This window comes from Triturus cristatus, chromosome 8 (assembly GCF_964204655.1).
Source record: "Triturus cristatus chromosome 8, aTriCri1.1, whole genome shotgun sequence".
Classification (NCBI taxonomy): domain Eukaryota; kingdom Metazoa; phylum Chordata; class Amphibia; order Caudata; family Salamandridae; genus Triturus; species Triturus cristatus.
In genome coordinates this window covers 928,327,221-928,342,023 of record NC_140591.1, presented here as the reverse complement: position 1 = coordinate 928,342,023, position 14,803 = coordinate 928,327,221, and the positions used below count along the sequence as shown (strand labels likewise).

Sequence of the window (14,803 nt, the reverse complement as noted above, 5' to 3'; positions counted from 1 at the left end):
ATTATTGCTGCATATGCGTCTAATCCGTAGCATCTCCCCATAGGGGATGCTATTAATAAGGTGTTTGGGATGTGCACTTGATGCATGGAGCGTGGAGTTACCTGCCGTCTTTTTTCTAAAGAGGCGGGTTTCAATTCTGTTGTTGTTTATGTAGACTTGGGTGTCTAAAAATTCAATTTGTGAATGACTGATTGTTGCGGTGAAATGTAAATTAATATTATTGACATTAATCTTTTCAATAAAATCATTTGCTTGTTGAAGTGTACCATTCCAGACTACAAAGAGATCGTCAATATATCTAAACCATACTTTGACATTTTTACAGACATATTCACCATGTTCTTCCTTGAGGACCAGCTCCTCCCATCTGCCCATGTGCAGACATGCGTAACTTGGTGAGAAGCTGGCCCCCATAGCTACGCCTCTGATCTGCTGAAAAAGTTGGCTGTTAAACATAAAAATGTTATTTTTCAAACAGAATTCAATCATTTCCACCAGCATGCGGTTATGTTCTAGATGTTGCAAAGGTCTTTGTGAAAGGTAATGTTGAATTGCTGTTAGACCTTCCGTATGCTCTATGCTAGTATATAAGGAAGTTACATCCAATGCCATAAGTAAATAGTTGTCCTGCCAAACAACGTTCAAAATTTTTCTGAGGAAGTCACTGGTGTCCTTTACATAGGATGGCAAGTTTTGTACGAACTCCTGTAAGTAATAATCAATGTATTTGGTTGTGTGCTCCACCAAACTGTTTCTGGCACTGATTATTGGTCTCCCTGGAGGATCATTGTAATTTTTATGAATTTTTGGGATAAAATAAATAGTTGGTGTTGTGGGGCTGTCATTTTTTAGGTATTTAAATTCATCATTGCTGATCAATTTCGCATTTTTCCATTTGTTAAGCTTGAGGTAGAACTCTTTGTGAGTGGCTTTCATGTTGCCCATGGTGGTCCGTATGTAACATGCGCGATCATTGAGTTGTTTATATGCTTCCTTATTGTATAGACTTGTTGGCCAAATTACGATGTTTCCGCCTTTGTCACTGTTGCGGATTATGATTTCCTTGTTTTTTTGTAATTTGGATGTTAACAATCTATATTGGTGGTTGACTTTGTTGAATTGTTTGATTTTGGATTGTGTTTTTTTATTTAACTCTTTCATTTGCGTAGTTACAGCTTCATGGAAAATATCGATAGAGTATCGGATCATAATCGGGTTGAAGGAGGATTTGGGTTTGAATGGACTGGCTTTAGGAGTTTCATTAGCTTGGTTACTTTCGTTACTAAGATCTTGCATGATTTGTAGAAGAGATGCGTCCGATTGGGTCAATGTCGTTGCTCCATGTTGGGTGTCAGATGTAGGGACTTCACTGTTAGTTGCTTGATTAGGTGTGTTCATTAGGAAATGCTTCTTTAATTTTAGCTTACGTATCCCTTTGTATACATCGAGTCTAGTTGCCGCATAATCAAAATTGTTTTGTGTTGCATACGAGAGACCCAGTCTTAAAATATTTGTTTCTTGTTTCGTCAAATTAATGTTGGATAAGTTTACTATGGTGTTTTCTACCTGCTCGTCCATTATTGTTTGTTTCTCCAATATCCCAGTCCCCTCCTTCTGCTTTGTCTTTGCTCGTTTGGTATTTGCTTTGCGCCTCTGCCGCCGTTTGTAGTTGGCGGTGCTAGATTTGCCTGGGGTCTTGGACGTAGTGTTTGTCTACGCTCTTGACATAAAAAATTAAGTTCCTCTCCCGGAGATGGCTTAGATTTTGATCCCATCGTCGTGGCAGTGCGCATTTCCGATTCCGATTCGCTACCTCCCCCTGAGCTGGCTTCTGATTGGGAGGTATTGGTCATGCGGTTCTCATTCAGATTTGATACTGTTGGTACTTGCTCAGTGCGAAATTTTGACTTTCTCAGTGCGTCATAACGTTTGGCAAAGGTGAATATTTGACCCAACTCGTAGTCCGTTCTATCTCTTTGAAATTTGTACGCTTTTCTCGTTTTTATTTTTTCTCCCTCTTTTTGTAGGCGGGTCATCATTTTGTTTCTTAATTTGTTTTGTTCGCCCTTGTGCTCGTGTTTTTCCAACTCCTCATTGATTTCCTCAATTTCCCCCAGTAGTTTGGCTCTGTCAATATCGGCATATTTAATAAGGATGAGGGTTAACTTCCTCGAGGATTCTAAATTGCACTCCGCCCATTCTTTCATTAATTCTGGGTTAGGTTCCTCATAAATTGGTGGCGTTAATATGCGTAAGCCTCTTGGAATCCTGTTAACCTCAATATACCCTTGTAGCGATTTGGATTCCCACCATTTTGTCATTTCGGATTTCATTTTTTTCTCTAGTTTTTTAAATAAGTCCCTTACTGAATTGTTTACGTTTACTTTGTTCAGCATAGGCTCCGTCATATTACTCGTAGACGGGAGGGTATCGGAGAACATCTCCGTTGCTGCCGCTTCCCGTGATATATATATATATATATATATCCAGACTAACAGGAACCCATTCGAAAGGAGGCCACAAGAAATAAAATATACTCCATTTATTTGGTTTGGCAGCTTGCAAGCAGGTTCACAGTCCAAGCACACAGCAAACAGTTGAGACGCTAAACGCGTTTCGGGAGTGATCCCTTCGTCAGCAGCGTCATCTCATGAAGCGGGAAAGCGCCATGTTAGCATACACCTGATAGTTATACCTCTGCCGATAGGCGTGGCCATCACGCTGGCCTTGTGGGGCATGTAGTGCATGCATCGTATTCCACAGTGGGTGCGCTTCCCCAAATCATAGTTCAAAGAAATAAATCCCAAGTGGGTTGGTGTGTGGCTAAGGCGGATGCCTGCCCCGCTTTATAGCTGCCAAACGAAGCGTCACTGATGCCCCCCTGTAGGGCATCCGATCTTTCTTTCCTCACGCTGAATCCGTCAGGCATCAGCAAGGATCCGCAGCCGCGGTGGGCCTCCTTTCACGACCGGGCAGGCCGTCAAATATATCCAGACTAACAGGAACCCATTCGAAAGGAGGCCACAAGAAATAAAATATACTCCATTTATTTGGTTTGGCAGCTTGCAAGCAGGTTCACAGTCCAAGCACACAGCAAACAGTTGAGACGCTAAACGCGTTTCGGGAGTGATCCCTTCGTCAGCAGCGTCATCTCATGAAGCGGGAAAGCGCCATGTTAGCATACACCTGATAGTTATACCTCTGCCGATAGGCGTGGCCATCACGCTGGCCTTGTGGGGCATGTAGTGCATGCATCGTATTCCACAGTGGGTGCGCTTCCCCAAATCATAGTTCAAAGAAATAAATCCCAAGTGGGTTGGTGTGTGGCTAAGGCGGATGCCTGCCCCGCTTTATAGCTGCCAAACGAAGCGTCACTGATGCCCCCCTGTAGGGCATCCGATCTTTCTTTCCTCACGCTGAATCCGTCAGGCATCAGCAAGGATCCGCAGCCGCGGTGGGCCTCCTTTCACGACCGGGCAGGCCGTCAAATATATCCAGACTAACAGGAACCCATTCGAAAGGAGGCCACAAGAAATAAAATATACTCCATTTATTTGGTTTGGCAGCTTGCAAGCAGGTTCACAGTCCAAGCACACAGCAAACAGTTGAGACGCTAAACGCGTTTCGGGAGTGATCCCTTCGTCAGCAGCGTCATCTCATGAAGCGGGAAAGCGCCATGTTAGCATACACCTGATAGTTATACCTCTGCCGATAGGCGTGGCCATCACGCTGGCCTTGTGGGGCATGTAGTGCATGCATCGTATTCCACAGTGGGTGCGCTTCCCCAAATCATAGTTCAAAGAAATAAATCCCAAGTGGGTTGGTGTGTGGCTAAGGCGGATGCCTGCCCCGCTTTATAGCTGCCAAACGAAGCGTCACTGATGCCCCCCTGTAGGGCATCCGATCTTTCTTTCCTCACGCTGAATTCGTCAGGCATCAGCAAGGATCCGCAGCCGCGGTGGGCCTCCTTTCACGACCGGGCAGGCCGTCAAATATATCCAGACTAACAGGAACCCATTCGAAAGGAGGCCACAAGAAATAAAATATACTCCATTTATTTGGTTTGGCAGCTTGCAAGCAGGTTCACAGTCCAAGCACACAGCAAACAGTTGAGACGCTAAACGCGTTTCGGGAGTGATCCCTTCGTCAGCAGCGTCATCTCATGAAGCGGGAAAGCGCCATGTTAGCATACACCTGATAGTTATACCTCTGCCGATAGGCGTGGCCATCACGCTGGCCTTGTGGGGCATGTAGTGCATGCATCGTATTCCACAGTGGGTGCGCTTCCCCAAATCATAGTTCAAAGAAATAAATCCCAAGTGGGTTGGTGTGTGGCTAAGGCGGATGCCTGCCCCGCTTTATAGCTGCCAAACGAAGCGTCACTGATGCCCCCCTGTAGGGCATCCGATCTTTCTTTCCTCACGCTGAATCCGTCAGGCATCAGCAAGGATCCGCAGCCGCGGTGGGCCTCCTTTCACGACCGGGCAGGCCGTCAAATATATCCAGACTAACAGGAACCCATTCGAAAGGAGGCCACAAGAAATAAAATATACTCCATTTATTTGGTTTGGCAGCTTGCAAGCAGGTTCACAGTCCAAGCACACAGCAAACAGTTGAGACGCTAAACGCGTTTCGGGAGTGATCCCTTCGTCAGCAGCGTCATCTCATGAAGCGGGAAAGCGCCATGTTAGCATACACCTGATAGTTATACCTCTGCCGATAGGCGTGGCCATCACGCTGGCCTTGTGGGGCATGTAGTGCATGCATTTCTTTGAACTATGATTTGGGGAAGCGCACCCACTGTGGAATACGATGCATGCACTACATGCCCCACAAGGCCAGCGTGATGGCCACGCCTATCGGCAGAGGTATAACTATCAGGTGTATGCTAACATGGCGCTTTCCCGCTTCATGAGATGACGCTGCTGACGAAGGGATCACTCCCGAAACGCGTTTAGCGTCTCAACTGTTTGCTGTGTGCTTGGACTGTGAACCTGCTTGCAAGCTGCCAAACCAAATAAATGGAGTATATTTTATTTCTTGTGGCCTCCTTTCGAATGGGTTCCTGTTAGTCTGGATATATATATATATATATATATATATATATATATATATATATATATATATATATGTATATATAAAAGTTCACCGTCCCGTTTTCCGTAGTCTTCAGGAAGATACACAGGTACAGACCACAACGTACTGCCGAAATTAAATGTTCAGTGCAGACTTTATTCCGTGCACCCTGACATGACACGTTTCAGTCGCTTTAACACGACCTTGATCACATGACACGCTATAATCAAGTCTTTCTTTTTAAATGCTTTCACAAAGTACCCTCCTCCTAGAACAGCCAATAACAATACGTAATGAAACTAAACAGCACACTACAATGACCAGGAACACCCAAATTCATAGACATAAATGAAATGTTAGAATCTAAGAAAACAGACTGATAATGTGTATACTATATAGATGTTTTCTGATAATTAAACAAAGAACATTCTTAAAAGGGTCCTGCTCATAAAATCATCATGTAAAATTGTTAATAGCTATACAGGAGGTTGAATAAAAATAAACGCTAGTGCTAATAAAGTGTAACCAATGTATATATATAAAAAAAGGGGTAAAGAGTGTATAATTACCTTTTTAATTATCTACTTATGGGAGATGGAAAAGGAACCCCTAATCTTGCGGCCATTCATATACTTGGCCAATAGGTACAAATTCAATATATGTGAACATATCAAAAGGAAGCCGTAGCTGATTCCCAACAATCATGTACAAGAGTATTGCCAAAAGAAATTGGTAGAATGCACAATTACCTGCTATGGAAACAGGCCATAGTAACTATAGTATAGCTAATTAATAAGACCAATCTAGAGATGAACTCTGCTATGGCTCTTTGTTAAAATACCCCACACACTTTTTGTGGCCTAATTTACCTCAACATAGCAAATGCCACAATTGGTACTGGCTATAAAAGTGCAAGTGCAGAATATATAACACATATATAAATATATATAGATTAATATGAGCAATGCATAAAAAACAGAAGAGCTATTATAAAAACAGAGTCATTTCATCATATTAGAACTACACAATAGAACATGGATGCATTAAAGTGCAAGTGCTTAGGCCAGTATCTTCATAAGCAGCAGATAGAAAAACCTTAGTGGGTCACGAACTATAATATAAGTGCAAAATGTGTGTAAAGATTACTAACCAATACAATAGACAAACAACAGGGACATGTAATATTCAAATTCATAGTAACATATCATAGATCAGAGAAACACAGTACGCAGCATATAGAGATCTAGCAGCATAAGAAGGGATAAAATCGGGTTAAAAAGCGAGCATGATATTGGTGGAAAGGACAGTAAAACTGGTGAATACAACATAAAATCCCCTAAAATACAGTTACCAAATCAGCAACAACAGGAAGAGACTAAACTGTATTTATAGAAAATTATGCAAATCCTCTCCAGTATTGAGCCCGTTTGGCATCTTAGTGTCAAGTAATACTATATAATGGGACTCAAGTTGCCTTAATCTTTTCTCCCTATTGCCACCTCTCAATAGTTTGGGCACCGCATCAACAACAAAGTATCTCAAATCATTTAAGTTGTTTTGGTGAACTAAAAAGTGGCGTGGCACCGGGTAACTGGCATCTGAGTTAACAATAGCACGAAGGTGCTGTAGAATGCGAGTGAATACCGGTAGTTTAGTACTACTCACATATTTTAACTTGCACGAACACTCAAGCATGTACACTGCATGGTCCGTTCTGCAAGTAAAAAAACAGATATTTTGGTAGACTTGGATTCACAGGCATTAGTGAACTCAGAAGTGGAAGTTCCAAACTTGCAGGCCCTACATGTACTGCACCCGGTACGTTTGGACAGCCAAGTGCCTACCTTCGTTATTTCTGGGCTTGTTTTTACTAGAGCATCCCTCATAGAGGGTGCTCTTCTGAAAGTAATCTGAGGTAGACTAGGGGCCAATTGGGACATGGTAAGATCAGTTTGAATAATAGGCCAGTTTTTGTAAACAACCCTTCTTATTTCTTTATCCGGACTGCAAAAGGTGGTGATTAACCGGACAGGGGCTGATTCAGAGGGAATAGCGGTGTTCTTGCGTATAGTCTTATTGGATACTCTGCCAAGGTAATCAGAACGGTCCATACTGTTGGCTTTGGATAAAGCTAACTTCAAATCGTTACTCTTATACCCACGGGCTAAGAATCTGTCAAATGATTTATTCTGACAACTTACCAGATCATTGTTAGAGCTACAAGTGCGTCTTAAACTGAGAAATTCTCCATAAGGAATACTCTTCAAAAGGTGACGAGGATGCGAGCTGTGGGCATGCAGAATTGCATTCCCTGCTGTCACTTTCCTATGAAGCTTGGTTTGTAGCATGCTGTCTTCGATGTATAGTTCTACATCTAGAAATTGAACTCTTTCTAGACTGATCTGAGCAGTGAATTCTAAGTTGAGACTATTGTTATTGACACATTTCACAAAGTTGTTGGCTGATTCTAATGATCCCTTCCAGATAATACAAATATCATCAATAAATCGCCACCATTGGACAACATGGGTATCATACAGCTCGCCGTGAGTCCGCCTGAGGACATGCTCCTCCCACCAGCCCACGTGTAAACACGCATAACTGGGGGAGAAGCAAGCCCCCATGGCCACGCCCCGCAGCTGCTGGAAGACCTCATTGATGAACATGAAGTAGTTGTTTTCTAAACACAGTTCAATCATGTGTAATAACATATTGTTATGCTGGTAAAAAACAATGCTTCTTTTTTCCAAGTAAAATTTGACTGCATTTAGCCCATCAGTATGTCGTGTACTGGTGTATAAGGAACAAATGTCCATAAAAATGAACAAATAGTCATCCTGCCATCTCACTGATTGCACATTGGATAAAAAGTGTCCAGTATCCTTAATGAAAGATGGTAGTTCCTCAACAAAATCATGTAGGAAATAGTCCACGTACTTGGACATAGATTCGAAAAGGCTCCTCTGCGCTGATATAATAGGTCTACCCGGAGTAGGAGACACTTGTTTATGTACTTTTGGGATGAAATAAAGTACAGCTATGATGGGAAAATCAACTTTTAAAAAGCTGTACTCATTTTTATTTAGTAAGCCATCCCTTCTCCATTGCGCAAGTACCTTGTGAACCAAATCCTTCAGTTGCTTCATATCATTGGTCGAGGCTTTTCTATAGCATGAGGCATCATTGAGATGACGGTATGCCTCTTGCAAATACTCAGCTTTAGGCCACAATACCGTGTTGCCACCTTTGTCCGCCTTAGTTATAATTATGTCAGGATTGGTTGATTGCCGGAGGTGCCAAGATTAACTAGTTGGTCCTGTGTACTACAAACAACGTCATCATTATTAGCTACAAGTGCATGAATGTTTTTTAGATTAGTAATATCGCCTACTTGTAGCTTAGTGCTCGGATTGTCCGTTACTAATATGGTTGTAGCTTTGCTCACAGCTTTGTTCAGTTTGAAGTGCTTCAAAAGCTTGAGTTTACGGACAAATTTAAAAATATCGATTCTGGTTTGCACATATTTGAACCGATTTGGCGGACAATATGACAAACCTAGAGATAATATTCGTGTTTCCGCTGCAGTAAGGTGAAAATTGGTTAAATTGATGACAGCGTTATCCATATGGGTTGATAGGTCAGTATTTAATTTTTCTTCTTTGAGTTGCGCCATCTTCCCCTGTAGTTTCCTGATTTTACATTGGCGCCTTTGTTGTCTGCATTTGTTCCTCCGTCTGCGCCTCTCTTCGCTTGAGTGCTCTACCGGAGAGTTTGACGGCGGTCCTCTACTAAAAAACTGAGTTCTTCTGATGGTGAAAGACTAATGGGTATTGCTGTTGGTACCTGGTTAAGTCCACTTTCTGGTGAACCAGTACTGCATGCCACAGAGCTGAGGTTACTCTCACTGATCTCAGTATTGCGTGAGGAAGTTATAGTGGCTGATGGTATGTTGGGCCCCATTGCTTGTCTTTTCGCTATATCAAATTTTCATGCAAAGGTAAATATTCTGCCAGATTCGTAGTCTTTTTTATCCCTTGCAAATTTGAATATTTTGCGAGCTTTTATTGTTTCCCCATGTTTTTGGAGGCGTAAATCGATTTCCGCTCTGCTCTTTTTGATGAAATCTTGTTGCTCATGGTCAGCCAGGATCAGATTGAGAGAATTAATTTGTTTGAGTATTTCATCTCTATCGATGGCAGCATACTTAATTAGTATTGTAACCATGTTCATGGAAGCTTCAAGATTATTAGTGGCCCATTCTTTTATCATTAGCGGGTTCGGGTTTTCAAATGAGGGAGCAATTAAAACTCGCAACCCACGTGGTGCCCTCCCCACTTCTTTGTATTTTTCCAGTGACCGCTTCTCCCACCATTTAGTTAACTCGTTACGAAGGAATTTTTCTAGAGTCTTAAGAAGTGTTTTGACACTATATATATACACATCAAAACAATACCCTTTCAGGCTTAGAGGGCCACATAGATTATGCCAAAAAGGAAGCAAGGAACTCTGGGTAGTTCCCAAGTTCAAGTGGGAAGCAGATCCATTACACCGTAAAACACCAGCAACACTCTGAATCTGCTCACTTCCAATGTCTGTTTTTCTATTAACATTTTTAGGCATAGGATTAGCGCAGTGTTGCTGATGTTGTAGGGTGCTCTATTTTAGAGCTGTTCTCCACCTAAACTTGGGAATTGACCAGAGTTCCCTGCTTCCTTTTTTGCATATATAGTAGACGCCCATTCAAAACTCAAAACCAATTTAAAAAACAAAAGAACAATAATTATACTATTTTGTGTTAGAAATGGGGGTCTCTAGTTGGCAGGATGTTACCCTGTCCAAGTAGAGACCCTTCTTCCTAGTCAGGATTAGAGAATGTGCAAAGCATGTGCACAAAACATACAGTAATACAGTGAAAATACTACAAAAGGACACCACACCAGTTAAAAAAATATATCCAATATTTTATCTGTGTAAAACAAGACCAAAAGCGGTAAGAATCCACCATACAGTTCTTAGAAATATCAATAAGCAGAAGTAGACTCAAAATACAGTTCCTTGAAGTCGATAGCTCTGTCCGGGGCTATCACGGCATCATGGACAACAAATCCGAACAGTTCAGGCTGACTGCTGCGTTGGTGGTCAGCTACGATGTGGGGAAGACCCGCAAAACAGTACCTTTAGAAATGCAGACATCAGTTCCGGAGGTTGGTGCAGGGGTGGTTGGGCCCTTAAAGTCACATGAGTTGCAGATCGAACTCTGTGCGGTTGAAGTCAGGAACGACGGTGATGTGGTGTGAAATGTAGCAGCGCAGCATGTGGTGCACTCAAGTTGTGGTGCCAGCAGCGGTTCAGGGACGGTCGTCCAGTGGTGGCGTTGAGGCCAGGGCTGCGGTACGAAGTGGTGGGGTGCTTGCCACTGTGCTGGCAGGTCATGGTAAAAGCAGCGGCATCGTCTTGCTGAAGCGCTGTCTTTGGCTGACAAACTGGAGTCAATGGCAGGCCAAGGCTGAGGTGTGAGATGGGGCGGTGTGTTGTATAACATATGAGCAGAGTCCTCAAACCATGGTGCAAGCAGGTGCGTCAATGTTGGCATAGAGTAGCATCGTTGGTGATACCAGGGCAGCAACGTGAGGCGGGGAGGTGCGAATTGCGTACCTACAGATCATAGTGCAAGCAGCAGCTCAGTGGGACGTCGACAGCAGCATCACTGAGACCAGGGTTCTGGTGGAAAGTGAGGTGGTGCCCTCTGCGGTGCCTTCAGGACTCAGAGCCAGCAGCAGCGTCGTTGACTTTATTGGGTTGTTTATTCTTCTGTTGCAGCACAAAACACACAGTTCCCAGGGCTGGTAGCAGATGAACTTAACGTATTTGCTGTTCCTGAGACTTCTTGATCAGGGGGCAAACTCTTCCTCCAGCCCCTGAAGAAACTCAAACAAAAACATTGCAGAGAGTTCAGCCCAGTCCTTTTTCTACCCAAGAGAGAAGCAGCTACAGCAGGCCGACACAGCAAAGAGGTAGTCCCTCCTCACAGCTACTCCAGTTCTTCTTCTAGGCAGGTTCCTTGATCCAAAAGAGTTCCAAAGTCCTGGGGTCAGGGCCCCAATATTTATAACACATTTTCTCTTTGTGGCAAGGGTCTCTGAGTCCAGTCCCAACCAGTTTGGCCCTCTCTGGCCCAGTTTCACTACAGGAGGTGGAGACAGCATTGTGCAGAGGAGACACTGCCTATTCAGGTGCTAGTGAAAACTTCTCCCACCACTCTAAATACAGACCAGGCCTATTCAGCCCAACTTTGAGTCACCCAGGAAAGGCAGGACACACCTCACCCCCCTTGGGGCTGTCTACAGAGAATGCACGTCCCCAGCCCCTCTCACTCAAAAATCAGACAGTCAATGCACAAACCTGTTAAGGCACATAGAATGGTTAAACAAGAAAATGCCTACTTTCTAAAAGTGGCATTTCAAACACACAATTTAAAAACCATCTCTCTAAAAAGATGTGTTATTAAATTCTGAGTTCAGAGAGGCTAAACTCCATTTCTCTATCTTGTACGAATGGAAAGTTACACTTGTAAGATGTTACAAAGCAACTCCCAGGTTAGTCTAGGCGACAGATATCCTTTCAACAGTGAAAAACAAATTTGCAGTATTTTACTATCAGAATATCACACACCAGGACATGTTGTACCTTTCACATACACTGCCCCCGCCAAATGGAGTACCTTGGGCCTACTTGAGGGGTGTCTTACATGTAAGGAAAGGGAAGGCTAGGGCCTGGCAAGTGGGTGTACTTGCCAGGTCGACATGGCAGTAGAAACCACGCACAGACACTGCAATGGCAGGTCTGAGAATCATTTGAAAGACTGCTTGTGTGGGTGGCACAAAATCAGTGCTGGAGGTCCACTAGCCGCATTTTAATTACAGACTCTGGGCACACACAGTACAATGTACTAGGGATTTAGTAGTAAATCAAATACACCAAACATGCAAATCCCAATCCCTAAACACAATTCACAATTCACATAGAGAGCATACGCACTTTAGCACTGAATAGCAGTGGTAAAGTGCCCCAGAGTCCGAAAACCGACAAAAACAAGGTCAAAAACAGGCCAATAGGCAAAAAGTCTGCGGGGGAATCGCTGAAAAAGCCAAGTCTAACATTGTTCTAATACATTGCATGTAAAATATGAAATAGTCTAAAGTAAATATTTAAAATGTAACATAAGAAATTGTATTATTTAAAATTTGAAATTAAATGTACAAATTAAAAATAAAATAAAATGTGTGTATATATATATTGTCATCTGGTCGCAAGAAGATTACAAATTGGAGGCATTCACCAATTAAATGACAGATCTTTCTTGCTACAATAGGAGCAACATGGTCAATCTTAAAGCTACATACAATGAATTTTACATAAAACTTTCAGCTTGGAAAATGAAAGGACTTATCACGGAAGAAGAATACAAATTCATGAAATAGGAAAATCCCACTACTCCATCTATTTATTTCATCCCGAAAAGTCACAAAGATCCCAACAAACCTCCAGGATGACCCATCATCACAGCCAGGGATGGACTATCAGAAAATACGTCCAAGTATGTGGTCTTTTTCTTACAAGAACATGTTGAGTCCTTACCTTCATATGTCCGTGATACTAGTGACTTTATAAGAAAAATCAAAAATTTCATGTGGCATCAAGATTACTTACTGATCACACTAGACGTAACATCGTTGTATACAAGTATACGTCACGGGGACGGCATAAACGCTATTCAACATTACTTGGCGCAACATGCTCCTCACTACAAGGAACACAATAGCATGTTGGTTGAAATGGTGAAGTTTTGTTTGCATAATAACATCTTCATGTTTAACAATCTTCTTTTTCAGCAGACATGAAGTTTAGCCATGGGGACCAGCTTCTCCCCCAACTATGCATGTCTTCACATGGGCTGGTGGGAGGAGCTGGTCCTAAAGGTGGAACATAGCCATTATGAAGATACTAAGATTAAAATGTGGCTGCATTACATTGATGATCTTATGGTTATTTGGGATGATACACAAGAACAGCCTGAAGAATTTGTTCACACCTTTAACAAAAACAATATTAAGCTACATTTTATAGCCACTATAGATAAAGTCACAGTCAATTTTCTTGATACTCAGGTTTATGTCCATAACAATAGAATAGAGAAACGCCTATATCGTAAGAAAACTGCGGTAACTCCACCTTACATGCCGGTAGCTCACACCCCAAGCACCTGATCAATAGCATACCCTATGGAGAGATGCTGCGGCTCAGGCGCATTTGTAGCAATGAAACTGACTTGAGACTAGCACAAGAAAACAGCAAGTCTAGATTCGTGGAAAGAGGTTATTCCCTAAATACCATCAACACAGCCATTGCAAAAACTATGTTGATGGATAGAGAAATATTGTTGAGAGACAAACAGGACAATGCAACCACAGACACAACAAGATCAGGGACAGATGATTATTCAAATGAATTTAGAATCATTATGGGGTACAGTAGGCAACAAAAAAACTTTACAAAAGATCATTCAAACCAATTGGCCATTGGTCCTTAATGACCCTGTGATTGGACCCCTGCTACCGCAGAGGGTGTCCATCACATATAGCAAAGCCCCATCTATGAGAGACAGTCTTGTTAAAATGAACCCCGAAATCATTGAAAACACGAGTTGGCTTCAGAAACACAAAGGTTTTTTTTAAATGCAAAACATGCAAAGAATGCATACATGACACCAACAAAGACACGTATTCTGCTCCCTTCAGTAACAAGAAACATAAGATCCAAAAATTACTAACATGCAAAACTGAGTTTGCTGTATATGTGCTGATGTGACCATGTGGCCTTCGATACGTAGGCAGTACTAAACTGCAAGTACACAAAAGGATATTCCAGCACTTACGGGCAATCACAAACCAAGATAACACTTATCCAGTGTTGAGACTTTAGAGAGTTCCATAAATCCAACAACAGGGAACTCAGCTATTTTGTGATCTACGCTCCCTCCCAGTAGGCGAGGTGGAGACAGGGAACACAAACTCAGAAAGCTCGAGACCAGATACATCTTACAACTCGATACTAAACACCCGGGAGGGCTCAACGTAACGGAGGATCTATATACGTATATATAATGCAATTTTGATGGGTTTTAAAAACTGCTTATACGTTATATTTATTACCAATAGCTAAAGTTTTTACAATTTTATTTTATATATATTGACTGTATGACTACAGATATTTCATCGGTACAGATAAGATGCTGCTATATATTTATATATTTACTATATGTGTATTATATAGCCATTTATGTATGTATCTATTTATATATATAATTATTTATTCATACATGCACTTATGTATTGAAATTTGCTTATTATATGCAGATTCTATACGCATCTTTGCACACCCATTGCAGTTTTGCATATCCCAATTTTAAACACCTATTGCGGTTTGCACAAAGTTTTATTTATTTATTTCTTGAGGGGTTCTAGTAACTTTTAACCTCTAGCTCTCAATTGATACAGTATCATCAAAATGTCCCCATAACACAACTGCTACGTCAACGATCTCCTTATAACAACATAAACAAAAGATTCAAACCACCAAATGATATGTTATAGTTCCATGCCTTTCATCATTAACATATATAACATATTCAAGTCCATTTACAGCATTTTCATTACAGAGACAAGAT

General features: G+C 41.9%; 1 protein-coding gene across 14 annotated transcripts in view; it reads right to left on the bottom strand.

Annotated features, from left to right (window-relative positions):
- The window catches only part of DMD (dystrophin), a 7,596,173-nt gene that overhangs the window by 6,514,088 nt on the left and 1,067,282 nt on the right, over positions 1–14,803 (bottom strand). The window lies entirely within an intron of this gene.